Raw genomic sequence first — 12,949 nt, 5'->3', positions numbered from 1 at the left:
GAAGTTCAGATATCTAGGGACTTCGTAAATGTGGCAGATACATACTCTGGGTGGTCAGTAGAAGCTTCTAGGAGGATGTGACATTTCATCAAGTTCTTTTGTTTTTTAATGTTTATTTAGAGAGAGAGAGAGAGTGCAAGCGGGGAAGGGGCAGAAAGAGAAGGAGACGCAGAATCCGAAATAAGCTCCAGGCTCTGAGCTGTCAGCACAGAGCCCCATGCAGGGCTCGAACACAGGAACCCTGAGATCATGACCTGAGCCAAAGTTGGACGCTTAACCTACTGAGCCAACCCAGGTGCCCCTCACCAAGTTCTAATGGATGAGCAGTAAGGACCAGTTAAAGTAGGAATGGTTGGAGTGGCTCCAGCTAGCCTGAAAAGGAAAGAGAGGGTCTTCGGCTAGAGAATTGAAAAAAAAATAAAGAATGCAAAAATGAGAGATGAGCTAGAAAGGCAGAGGGGGGCAGATTATTCGAGTTTGAAATCTTTATTAGTTACAGGAAGTGATTTCACCTTTATCCTAAGGCAGTAATGAAGTGTGTTCATTAGGATGTTTTCAGCTACAGGTAGCAACAACAAAAAACTCAACTAAAAGTGACTTAAACAAGGAAAACTTTTTTTAACATTTCACATAATGAGAAGTGTGGTCCCTGGGTGGGTTCATCTTTCTGTCTGCCATTCTCTGTGTGGCACCTCTTCTTATTGTCCCATGATATCTCCTCTTATAGTGCCCAAATCGGTGCAGCAATTGCAAGGATCAGATCTTTACAAACTTATGTTCAATGGCCTGGAAAAGGTAGGCTGAGTCTGTGCAAACAGGGAAGAAAGTCTTTTCCAGAAGCTTCTAGCAGAATTCTCCATTCTCATTGGCCAGAACCCAGTCACATGTGAACTCCTAGCTGCGCTGAATTCTGGGAAAGTGCATATGTGGCATTTTCACCCTTTGAGATGGGAAATGGCTTCTATCTGCAGAGAAGGAAAGGAAAGGAAGAGTCAGAGCTATTGGGTAGGAAACGATCAGTGGTGTTCTCAGCATTTGAAGGTTTTGAGCAAACAAGTGATGGGATTACGTTTACATTCAGCTTTCTATTACTCTAGGTCCCCTTGTTTCTTTCACTTCACTGTCCACCACCTGCATCCCCTACTCTCAACCACCCCTTTTCCATCTCATCCCCCTGGTTGTTTTAGGCATAGTAAGCTCACTCTCTACATTATCTCTAAACATTCACGACACTGATTTAACTCTGACAGAATTACCTAACACAATGATATCTATAGTATCTGGCATGAATACTTCAGAAAGTGCATTTGTTGATCTAAAAAATGTGCTAAAACAGGGGCACCTGGGTGGCTCAGTCAGTTAAGTGTCCGACTTCCATTCAAGTCATGATCTCACAGTTTGTGAGTTTGAGCCCTGCATGGGGCTCTGTGCTGGCAGCTCGGAGCCTGGAGCCTGCTTCGGATTCTGTGTCTCCCTCTCTCTCTGCTCCTCCCCCGCTCATGCTCTGTCTCTCTCACCTTCAAAAATAAATAAACATTAAAAGAAAAAATTTTTAATGTTCTAAAACAACTAATATTTGGGGTTTCACGTATGCTCAGGTATGCCTGGTATTGCCACTTGTATCTTAACGAAACTTACTTAATTTCCATTATTAACATAAGAAAATAATACATTCACTTAGATTGTGTGACTGGTACACAGTGGACTAATATTTGTAGAATGAATAGTTTTTAAATAAATAATGGTCTCTAATTCCCCTCTTTACTTCACCACCTTAAAAAAAAATAAGAGCAAGCATATGAGTTTGCTAGAATGTTTATTGACTTTTAAAGACTAAATAGCGTAATAGCCTCATCTGACACTTCTATTATAGCTGCTTATGCCTATTTAAAGCATGTGGAAATCATTATAGGCAGACTTGGCTAGATCATTTCTTTTTCTTTTTTTCTTTTTTTTATTTTAGAGAGAGGGCAAGCACATGCAAGTGGAGGAGGGCAGAGAGAGAGACAGAGAATCCTAAGCAGACTCCACACTGTTAGAGCAGAGCCTGATACGAGGCTCGATCTCACCAACTGTGAGACCATGACTGGAGCCGAAATTAAGAGCTGTGCACTTAACCAACTGAGCCACCCAAGCGCCCCAATTCTGTTTTTTTTAGCCATGATGCAAGTCCGCTGAATGGTCTTTCAAGTTAGAAGCCACCTCAGTTGAGCATTCTAGAAAATGTTTTTTTGAAAAGCCTTATTTTCTCAGAAACTGTCTGGAACTTATGGGGGCTGATCTTGATTTCTGGCTGACTGGAGACCATCACACTTGCTGTCAGAGATTCTGAGCTACAACCAATAACCTGGTCTGATTCAACAAATTTTGTTTGCATCTTGAATGTCAATCTGAACTGAACAGTAGCCAGTGAAGAAATACGGAGGAGTGTGTATGTGGAGATTACGGAAGTAGCTTTATCCCTTGGCTTCTGTCACAGAATCACTAACAAACACTTTAAGCACTTGTTGATACTTTCAATAACAGAGGTTTAGAAATGAATTACAAATGAGTTCTTCATACTGGCTACTATTGAATAAATGAGATTTTGAGCTATATATGATAAAATATGAACAGTGGTTTGAGATCATGGACTTACTGCTTAGTGTTGATTTGTGTTTCTTTTGAGTGAAACTGGTGTCACAGAAAATGCAGCAAATTTCGAGACAGGGCATCTATGTTGAGCCCAAGCTCTGCCCCTTGTTAAGTATCAACTTTGGGAAAGGTGCTTCATTTTGCTTAGATGTGATTTCCTTATTTGTAAAACTGGGCTAGTGATAATGGCGTGCCTCCTGCTCAGAGCTGCTGTCAAGACCACAGGAGAGAGTGCACATATTTATTTCAACAGAAGCACAACCACAAGTTAGGACATAAGTTTTCAGTCTGTAAGCTCCTTGACTGATACGCTTGCATGTGACCACATAAAATAAAAGTTGACGAAAGCCATGTTTCTACAATATGCTGTGTAATGCAAAAATAGACACTGCTGCAGGGCGCCTGGGTGACTCAGTCAGTTAAGCGTCCAACTTCAGCTCAAGTCATGATGTTGCCATCCAGGAGTTCGAGCCCCGCGTCAGGCTCTGTGCTGACAGCTCAGAGCCTGGAGCCTGCTTGGGGTTCTATGTCTCCCTCCCTCACTCTGCCCCCCCCCTCATGCTCGCCCACTCTCTGTCTCTCAAAAATAAATAAATGTTTAAAAAATGTTTTAAAAAAGAAAATAGAGATTGCTTCTCTGGAAAATAACTCAGCTAAGGGCATGGTGAGCTTCTTCCATCTTTATGTTAAAATATAGACTTCCGATTAAAAGGTATATCCGTGATTTGAAAAGGTTGAGTGGGATGACCCTCCAAAAAAGTTCCAGATGGCTAACTCTCATGTGTGCCTGACTAGGAGCCACAGTCCACTGCCACTACCTAGCATCACGGGAGAGGAGCATACCACATACTGCTAGCCTGGGAAAACATCAAGAGGCAAAATGCAAAATATAGCTTCTACTGAATACATATAACTTTTACACCCTCACAGAGTCAAAAAATCATTGAGTCAAACCACTGTAAGTGGGGCACCATCTGTATGACCTCACAGTCATGGGATCAAGCCCCCCATAGGGCTCTGCCCTGACCATGGAGCCTGCTTGGGATTCTTTCTCTCCCTCTCTCTGCCGCTCCCCTGCTCACACTCTCTCTTTCTCTCTCTCAAAATAAATAAACTTAAAAAAATGGGTTAAAGATTTGAACAGATACACAAAGAAGATACATGAACGGTGATTAAGCGCATGAAAAAATGCTCAACATAATTAGTCAATGGGGAAATGAAAATTAAAATCACAGTGAGATCACATTATACACCTATCAGAATGGCTAAAATTTTAAAAACTGAGAATCACCAAGTACTGATGTGGATGTGGAGCAACTATAACTCCTGCATTGCTGGTTGGAAAACAATTCAACAGCTTCTTATAAACATACCATATGACTCTGCAATCCCACTCTTAAAATTTATATTCAGTCAAAAACCTAATAGCATTGTCTATAACCTTCAAAGACTGGAAACAACCCAAATGTTCTCCAATTGGTGGATGGATAAACACAGTATGATATATTCATGTATTAAATACTACTCAGCAATAATAAAAAAAAAAATACGAATCTTCTCAACAACTTGAATGAACCTCAAATGCATTTTACTAAGTGAAAGGAGCTAGACTCAAAAAAGCTGTATAATGAATGATTCCATTTATATGACCTTCTGGAAGAAAGACATAAAACTGATGAGTGGCGATCAGGGGTTGGGGGTGAGAGAGGGTTGAGCACAAAGGGATGGCAGGGAATTTCAGGAAAGGGGGAGAATGATAGACATGTGAAATGTGGTGGTATTTACACAGGGTAAATACCTTTTTTTGTTTGGTTGGTTGGTTTTTTTGTTTGTTTGTTTGTTTTAAATAGGCTTCATGAGCAGTGTGGAGTTCAATGTGGTGCTTGAACTCAATGACACTGAGACCAAGACCTGAGCTGAGATCAAGAATCAGATGCTGGGGCGCCTGGGTGGCGCAGTCGGTTAAGCGTCCGACTTCAGCCAGGTCACGATCTCGCGGTCCGTGAGTTTGAGCCCCGCATCAGGCTCTGGGCTGATGGCTCAGAGCCTGGAGCCTGTTTCCGATTCTGTGTCTCCCTCTCTCTCTGCCCCTCTGTCTCTCTCTGTCCCAAAAATAAATAAACGTTGAAAAAAAAAATTAAAAAAAAAAAAACAATCAGATGCTTAACTGACTGAGCCACCCAGGAGCCCCTCCCCCCACCCCCAACTGAGGTTTCTTTAAGACAACAGAATGCACCTCAGAATTGTCCAATCAAGGAGTGAGAATACTGGAGTATTTATCCAAGAACTCTCATCCCTCTTGGATTAAAATTACTCTTGGGGGCTTTCCCTCCCTGGTACTTCCAGCTTGTCTGGCACGTGAACTGAGGAAGCACACAAGAAAAGAGACTCAGATACTGTCAGTGATCTCAGGGATGGATTGAGGAAATATTTGGTGGGCATCCATAGCATCTGCTGCAATATTTCAGTTAACACGTTTTAAAGAAAACACTCTCTTTCCTGCTGAAGCATGACTTGAGAACTCTATAACCCTTGGTGTCTAAAGATAGTCTCATTAAGTCCATTAACACCATATAACCAGCCTGTGGTTCAGTTTCCTCCTGCATGGCTAAGTTTGTACCTTCGGGGTTCCTACTCCTTTCATTTTCCAGCCCATTCTCCATGGTTCTGTGCAGCCATACTACATGTAGCTCTTTTTGACAGAAAGGTAGAAGGCATCTGACAAGATTATACTTGGCTATGGATCAGAGCATCCTGTACCCTTAAGGAACATTACCAGGTGGAGGCAAACTCAGAGGCAACCATTTCTCCAAACTCCTATTATATTAGTTTGGTGATACTTCTACAGGGGAAAGAGTAGATAGATGTCAGTTGGACTTACTAGGTTGCAGATGATAGACACTGGTGACAGTCTAAGGTACCTGACTTAGACGGGATTTATTGCCTCTTCGAATCCAAGAAAGTTTTGATACATGAAGGTAAGGAAGCATTAAGAAACATGGAGGTCTCAGGAACAACTGGAAGCAGGGTCTTAAATGTCTCTGCTTCCCTGTGTCAACTCAGTCCTCTTGCAGATTTGCTTTCTCCACATATCAGAACATGATTGCTGGCAGCCCCCAGTTTTATATCCTAGAGCTCCAGTATATAAAACTTTATATCTAGTCACTAGAAGAGTCTGAGCTGACTCTTTTGGTTCCAAGTCAAAAATAATGAGGAGGAGATCATGGCTTAGCTTGCATCAGGTGCCCTGGGTGGGTCAATGAGGAGCTACAAGAACCAGCCACTGCCACAGGGATCATCCCTCTGCAATAGGGGATATTGTTCAGAGTAAGAAGTGGTGGTGCTTGGCAGGCAAAAATAATGAGTAACCACAAGAAAAATAATGTTAGAGTCAAGAAGCAGGATACTTTTATATTGTCCAAATCAAATGAGGTCTGCATTAAAAAGGATAGGCTGGTCAATGTTACAGATCAACCCTCAAAGTTCTATGATTTATTTCTCCTTCACATAAAGTTCTGTGTGGGTAGGATGGTCCCCTCCCGTACTGCATCAACCCCATCTAGGACACATGGTTGCCACAGAAGTGGAATCAAGGGTAGAGGAAAATGCATGAATTCCTAATTGCTGTGGACCCATTGACACGTGTCACTTCTTCATAGTCCTCTGGCCAGAACTAGTCTCGTAGCCCCACCGCACTGCAAAGGGGGCTGGGAAATGTGGAGAGCACATGGGTATTTGGTGAGCACTGTCAAAAGTCATCATTCCTACTCAATAATCAAATTGTTCACAAAAGACAAGAGTGGTCAGGGGACACTTGCCAGAGAAGGGAGAATTTGTTTTGTATCTTAGAGGACACTTATGACTTGGCTAATTGGAGGGAAGAGAGAAGGCAGTAGAATTCCTTGGTGCCCTTAAAGGACAATAACGAGTCCAATTTAGTAGGGTGGAAATTTGCGTAAAGGCAAGGTTGGAGAACTGACTGGGGCACAATTGCAGAAGGCCTTGAATGTCCAGCTAAAACACATGGCCATTAATATGTAGGAATTGGGGTACTACTGAAAGCTTTTGAGCCAGAAGCTAACATGAACAACATGAAATTTTCAGGAAGTTTAATCTGGCAGCAACATGTAGTGTGGCTTATATTATTCTATGCACAGTCTAAATGCGAGCATTCTGTTGACCTCAAAAACATTCTTTGGAGGACTTCCATATCTGGTAAAATGGCAGGCACGACAACCTGAAAAAACATCCCATTACAAAACACCTCAGATATAAGGAGAGACAAATCCAGATGGCACTGGAGCCTCGTTTCCTCTCCCATTTCTGTAGCTTAGCAAGTAGCTGCCTCAGCAGGTCTATGTTAGTTCAGCAGAAGATAGCCTTGCCAATGGCTGAGGTCCAGAGCTTCCTCCTTTAGAAAGAGCTAATTTCCTTGAAGCTCCTATTATCATATTCTAATTTCCCTATAAATTAATTATGCCTTAGGGCACCTAGGTGGCTCACTCCGTTGAGTGTCTGACTCTTGATTTTGGCTCAGGTCACGATCCCATGGTTTGTGAGATGGAGCCCCATGTCGGGCTCTGGGCTGACAGCCCAGAGCCTGCTTGGGATTCTCTCTCTCCCTCTATTTCTCTGCCCCCCCCAATAAATAAATAAAATAAATTTTAAAAATTAAAAAAAAAATTGTGCCTTGTCTAAGCACACCTACACTTGTGATAGTGGAGGGTGGGGGGGATCCATGCACTCTGCAGATTCTTTGCCTGTAAGTTCCCCAGCAAACCTCACATTACAATTACAGCACATGTTGCTAGTGATGTATATCTGTGCCCTTTACATGGCCAAATGAACATTTTAAAAAATGCATATTCAAGCTGGTAACAAAGGACATTCTCAGAAGCCAAAATTAAATGCCACAAACTGGGAAGAGATATTTGCAACCAACAAAGAATCAGTATCGAAAATATGTGAACAACTCTTAAAAATCAATAAGAAAAAGACACACAATTCAGTGGGGGAAATGTACAAAAGATGAGAACAGGTAAGGAAGAGAATGAGACATACGAAAATGTTATTAGTAATCAGGGAAATAGAAAATTCAAGCCACAACATCATTTTATATTTTATGTTGATAGAAAATTTTAAATGTAACAATTTCCCATATAACCTGCATTTCATGGTAACCGAATAAATGATGAGGGAAAAGCTCCCTTTAGAAAAGTGTTCTAGCTAATATATGAAAAAGGAACAATAGCATCTCACAATTTTACAACCCTAATGAATTAATGAACAGTGACTGCTGCCTTTCCACACAAAACAGACACAACCAAACATTGTGTGCCTTCTCATGGAAGAACGCACCACGACTTACAAAATGCTCTTGTCAGAAGCTAGATCCTGAATCTAATTCAAGCCTCTGGATTTAACAAATACATTACTGGAAATAGGGAACAGAGGAACATGTGAAATGGCACCAGGAAAATGCATTCAACTAAACCCAGACTGTGGGGAGCTGGTTTGTCCATCAAACAAACTGCAAGGAAGGAAAAAGGATGGCTTCTATTTGGACCCTGATTTGAGTGGGCAATAAAACAAACAAAATAAAAACAAAAACAAAAGCATGTTACAATTGAAGAAATGTAAACATCGACAGCTATTTCATGATAAAGAGTTATTGTTAAAGTTGGGTGTGATAGTGCTATTGTTCTTATGTTTTTATAAGGTCATACAAAGGAAACTTTTTGGGGCGGGGGACTGTAAATACTCTATATCTGGATCAGGGTGGTGGTTTCACAGCTGGAGGCATGTGTAAAATTTCACCATACACTAAACTGTCCTCTTAAGATTTGTGGACCTGACTATGTAAGTTTTACCGCAAGTTTTAAAAGGTAGAGTCTGTTTTTTTAAGGATATATTATGCAGTTTTAAAATATGAAGTGATTTTAGCTTTAAAATACTCCAAGATGGCCCATGGAAATTGGCCATGACTTGGTAAGTGTGGAAGCTGAAGGATGGGTCATAAGACAATTTTTGCACGTTTGAAACTTTCCATAATATAACTTAAAAAAAGTTTTAAGTTTTTATTTATTTTGAGACAGAGAGAGAGCAGAGGCAGAGGAGGGGCAGAGAGAAAGGGAGAGAGAGAGAGAGAGAGAGAGAGAGAATCACAAGCAGGTTCCACACTGTCAGCATGGAGCCCAATGTGGGGCTCAATCTCATGAACCAAGAGATGATGACCTGAGCCGAAACCAAGAGTTGGTTGCTTAACCAACTGAGCCACCCAGGTGCCCCAGCTTTTTTTTTTTTTTTTTTTTAATGTCTGGTGAGATAATGTTGCCAAGGATGTGGAAAAACAGAAACCCTCATACTCCTCTGGTATGAATGTAAGTTGTAAATTGAACAGCTATTTCATATTATTCAGTAAAACTGAAGATGTGTATATCTTAATACCCAGTGATTTGTCTCTGAGGTTATAAACCTAGAGAAACACTAATGCCACAATCAGATATGTGTGTACATGTGAGACAATTTCACACAACATTGCTTATTATAAACCAAAATAAAAAGGGAAGAAGACAACTCAAATATCAGTTGGCAGGAGAATGAATACATAAATGATGATATATCCACACAATGGAATTCTATATAATGAGGAATGGATGAATCTTACAAATTAATTAGCAAATCCTTTATAAGTTGCAGAAGGAACCTACAGGAATACCATTAATTAAATGTTCAAGATATGCACAATAGAATGATGTATTTTAGGGGTACCTATATGTGTGGTAAAATTATAAAGAAAAGCAGGTGATGGAGCACCAGGGTGGTTCAGGTGGTTGAGCAACTGACTCTTGGTTTTGGCTGAAGCCATGATTCCAGGGTTGTGAGACTGAACCCCTCATGGGGCTCGTGCTGAGCATGGAGCCTGCTTAGCATTTTCTCTCTCTCCCTGTGCCCCTCTTCCCTGCTCCTGCTCTCTCTCTCTCAAATAAAATTTTAAAAAATTGAAAAAAAAAAAAAAAAAGGAAAGCAGGTGAATGATAACCACAGGGTACAGGCCTATAGTGGCTTCATTGGCTCTGATAATATTCTTTTCAGGCTGGGTGATGGGTGTTTGTTTCAACACTGTTATTTACTCCACATATATATTATAAAAAAACTTGTGTAGAAATATCTTATAATCAAATTATTTTGGAAAGCCTTTTCTGTTGGTTCAGCAGTCTTTTTTTTTCAAGTTTTATTTATTTATTTTGAGAGAGAGGGAGAGAACATGAGCAGGGGAGGGGCAGAGAGAGAGAGGGAGAGAGAAAGAATCCCAAGCAGGCTCCACTCTGTCAGTGTGTAGCCTGATGTGGGGCTCGAACTCACAAACCATGAGATTATGGCCTGAAGCCAAGATCAAGAGTAGGACATTTAACTGACTGAGCCACCCAGGCACCTGGGGTTTGTCTGTCTTAAGACCAGGCTTATTGGCGGTGGTGTATGCAATGCAAAAAACACTGGAATATCAGGAATTTGGGAAACTTGGTGTTTTGACACAGCTGTGCCACTAAATAGTCCTGTAACCTTGCACAGTTCACTTAACTTCTCTTAAGTTCCCTCATCTAGAAATTGGCTGATCAGCATTTCTCAACTCTGTTCTTCAGAACACTGCTTCTAAGATATGTTAACAGGTATTCTGTGGTAACAACAAGGTTTTGTAGTCAAATTAGTGTGGGGAACTCTCGGTTAAACAATAGTAAGAGGGTTTCCCTATAGCAAGATTTCACAGAGCCTTGAATATACATTGTGAGTTGTAAATCTGCAAGAGAGCGATAGAGAATTTCCCAGAGTAGTTAACCACAGAATTATGTGTATCTGGGTATGTATAACAGCTCTTCAAAGGAACATAGTTTGGGAAATCCTGGAATAGTTTCCCTCTAAGATCTCCTTCAAATCTGCAATCTCAGATGACCTTTACTGCGGGATGTATGGCGAATTGTTGAAAAGACATGGGAGCTGGGATATCCACGAGGAGATTTCTGCAATGGTCTAGGCGTCAGAGCTTAATGACCTTAACAACAACGTGGTAACATGGATGCAGAGGGAGGGGCATAGTCAGGAAACGTCGCTAAGGAACCATGAGGCAAGGCTGAGCACAAGGCCACCCCTTGCCTGGTTAAACTCTATACAGCATTGCTGGTCAAGCAAAACCACAGTGGTTGATTGTTGCTGCAGCGACCAGTTAAACCACCCTGAACCTAGCGGCGACTTTGCAACACGTGGAATATTTTTTTTATTATTTATCTATTATTTATTTATGTATGCATTTATGTCATGTTGACTTACTTATTTTGAGAGAGAAAAAGAGTATGAGCAGTGGGGGAGGGGCAGAGAGAGAGGTAGAGAGAGCGAATCCCCGATGCAGGGAGATCATGACCCACGCTGAAATCAAGAGTCAGACACTTAAATGACTGAGGCACCCAGGCGCCCCTGTGTTCCAGAGTTTAAAGTGACTTCCCCTAGGTTACATAACTCAGTAGAGTAAAGAGCAGAATGGCTCGGACCTTCTGATTCCTGGTCTAGCCTCTGCACATGACACCCTGAGATGTGAATATGTGCAGGGAGCATGAGTGCCTCACCAAGGACTCAACCCAGTTTTTACTCACATCAGCTTCAAAAACCATCTTGTGCCGTACAGCATATATAAAGTGAGGTGGGTGTTATGAAATCAAGAGTCTTGGAACCAAGCTAGGATAATAGGTGCTTTCACCCTAGATAAGCACCTCATATCTGCCATTAGTAACATTTGGGGATGTGGATGCATTAAGGAAAATCCACCACTGCCACTGCTCCTACTGAAGAATAACACTGATGTCATACCTATATATCCTATTTTGTGTTTTCCAAAATGCTTTCACATATTTTATTTCATTTTATTCTCGCAGTCCTGGGAGGAAATTATTATTTTCATTTTAAATAAGAAATGTATTTCTCCAAGGGTGAATGATAAATTAGTGACAGAGAGAAAACCTGAATCCAGATTTCTTTATTTTTATCCCAAGATTCTTTCCATTAAATTACACTTGAATTCCAATGTATTGATTAGTCTACCATATTGAATCAAAATAATGATTAAACAAAAATTTCCAAAGGGCATATGTTCTGTAAAAAGTTTCAGCTGGCTGAGATCCATAGGTTTTAGAAGCCCAGATTATCATCAATGTCAGCCAGATAAAACCATGTGGTTTGGAAATACAGAGACGTTCAAGAAGGTACCGTGTAGGATACTTATCATCTAGCTGCATTTTGGGCAATCCTTGAGTTCCATTTCAGTTAGCTAGATTACCTGGAATGCTTAGTGAACTTTATCAGGCTGAAAGTCGTGCAATCTTCCTATCCCAGCCCTTTCATCAATACCAGTACCAAGATAACACCAATTTTCAGAAGGAGGCGTAAAGCTTTCTTTCTGGACCAGGTAGTGAAGATTCATTTTTCCCTGTTCTTCCCCATGAAGCACAATTTTAAACCCTGGAAATAACAAAAGAGATCCCTAAAAGGTAGTAAGGAGAAAGCGAGTAAGTTTGGGACTCTGGAACTGGAAGAACATATCTTATATATGCCCACCCTACAAAAGAAGGCAAGCCAGACCTGGCATTCTCTGATCTCTAGGCTGGTAACAGAGGGAATCCCAGGCGGGCTCATTCCTCCCCCACAATCGACTGAAATTCTGATATGAGGTGATCCTGACACAACTAGCAATGGGGCTCAATTTGGAGTTTTACCAAAAATAAGTGGCCAGGGAAAACATTCTTATTCCCCAATGGGTCTGAGACTTCCCTTTCTGCCAAGAGATACCAAGGCAGGTAGAACCAGCCAAAGAGGTCCAGCTACAGCAGGCAGATTTGTCCCTATGGGCCCCTTTGTCCCCATGGGCCCCAAATCCTTCTCTCCCACCCAGAGTCACCAGGTGTTATGAGGTCAATGTTTCTGTCCCCCACCTCCCACATTCACGTATTGAAGCCCCAACCCCTAGTGCGGCAGTATTTGGAAATGGGACCTCTAAGGAAGTAATTAAGGGTAAGTGAAGTCATAAGGGTGGGGACCATATCCAATATGATTAGTATCCCTACATGAAGAGACAGAGACCCCAGGGAGCACCACCCCCTTCTCTGTGCACTCAGAAGAAAGGCCATGTGAGGACATAGGGAAAGGGAACTGCCTACAAGCCAGGAAGAGAGGTTTCACCAGATACAGAATTTGCCAGCCCCCTGACCATGGACTTCTGGCATCCTGTCTTGGCCTGTTCAGGCTATGATAACAAAATGCCACAGACTGG

This window comes from Acinonyx jubatus, chromosome B1 (assembly GCF_027475565.1).
Source record: "Acinonyx jubatus isolate Ajub_Pintada_27869175 chromosome B1, VMU_Ajub_asm_v1.0, whole genome shotgun sequence".
In the NCBI taxonomy this organism is placed as follows: domain Eukaryota; kingdom Metazoa; phylum Chordata; class Mammalia; order Carnivora; family Felidae; genus Acinonyx; species Acinonyx jubatus.
The sequence above is the reverse complement of the archived record's forward strand: the minus strand, read 5'-3'. Positions refer to the sequence as shown.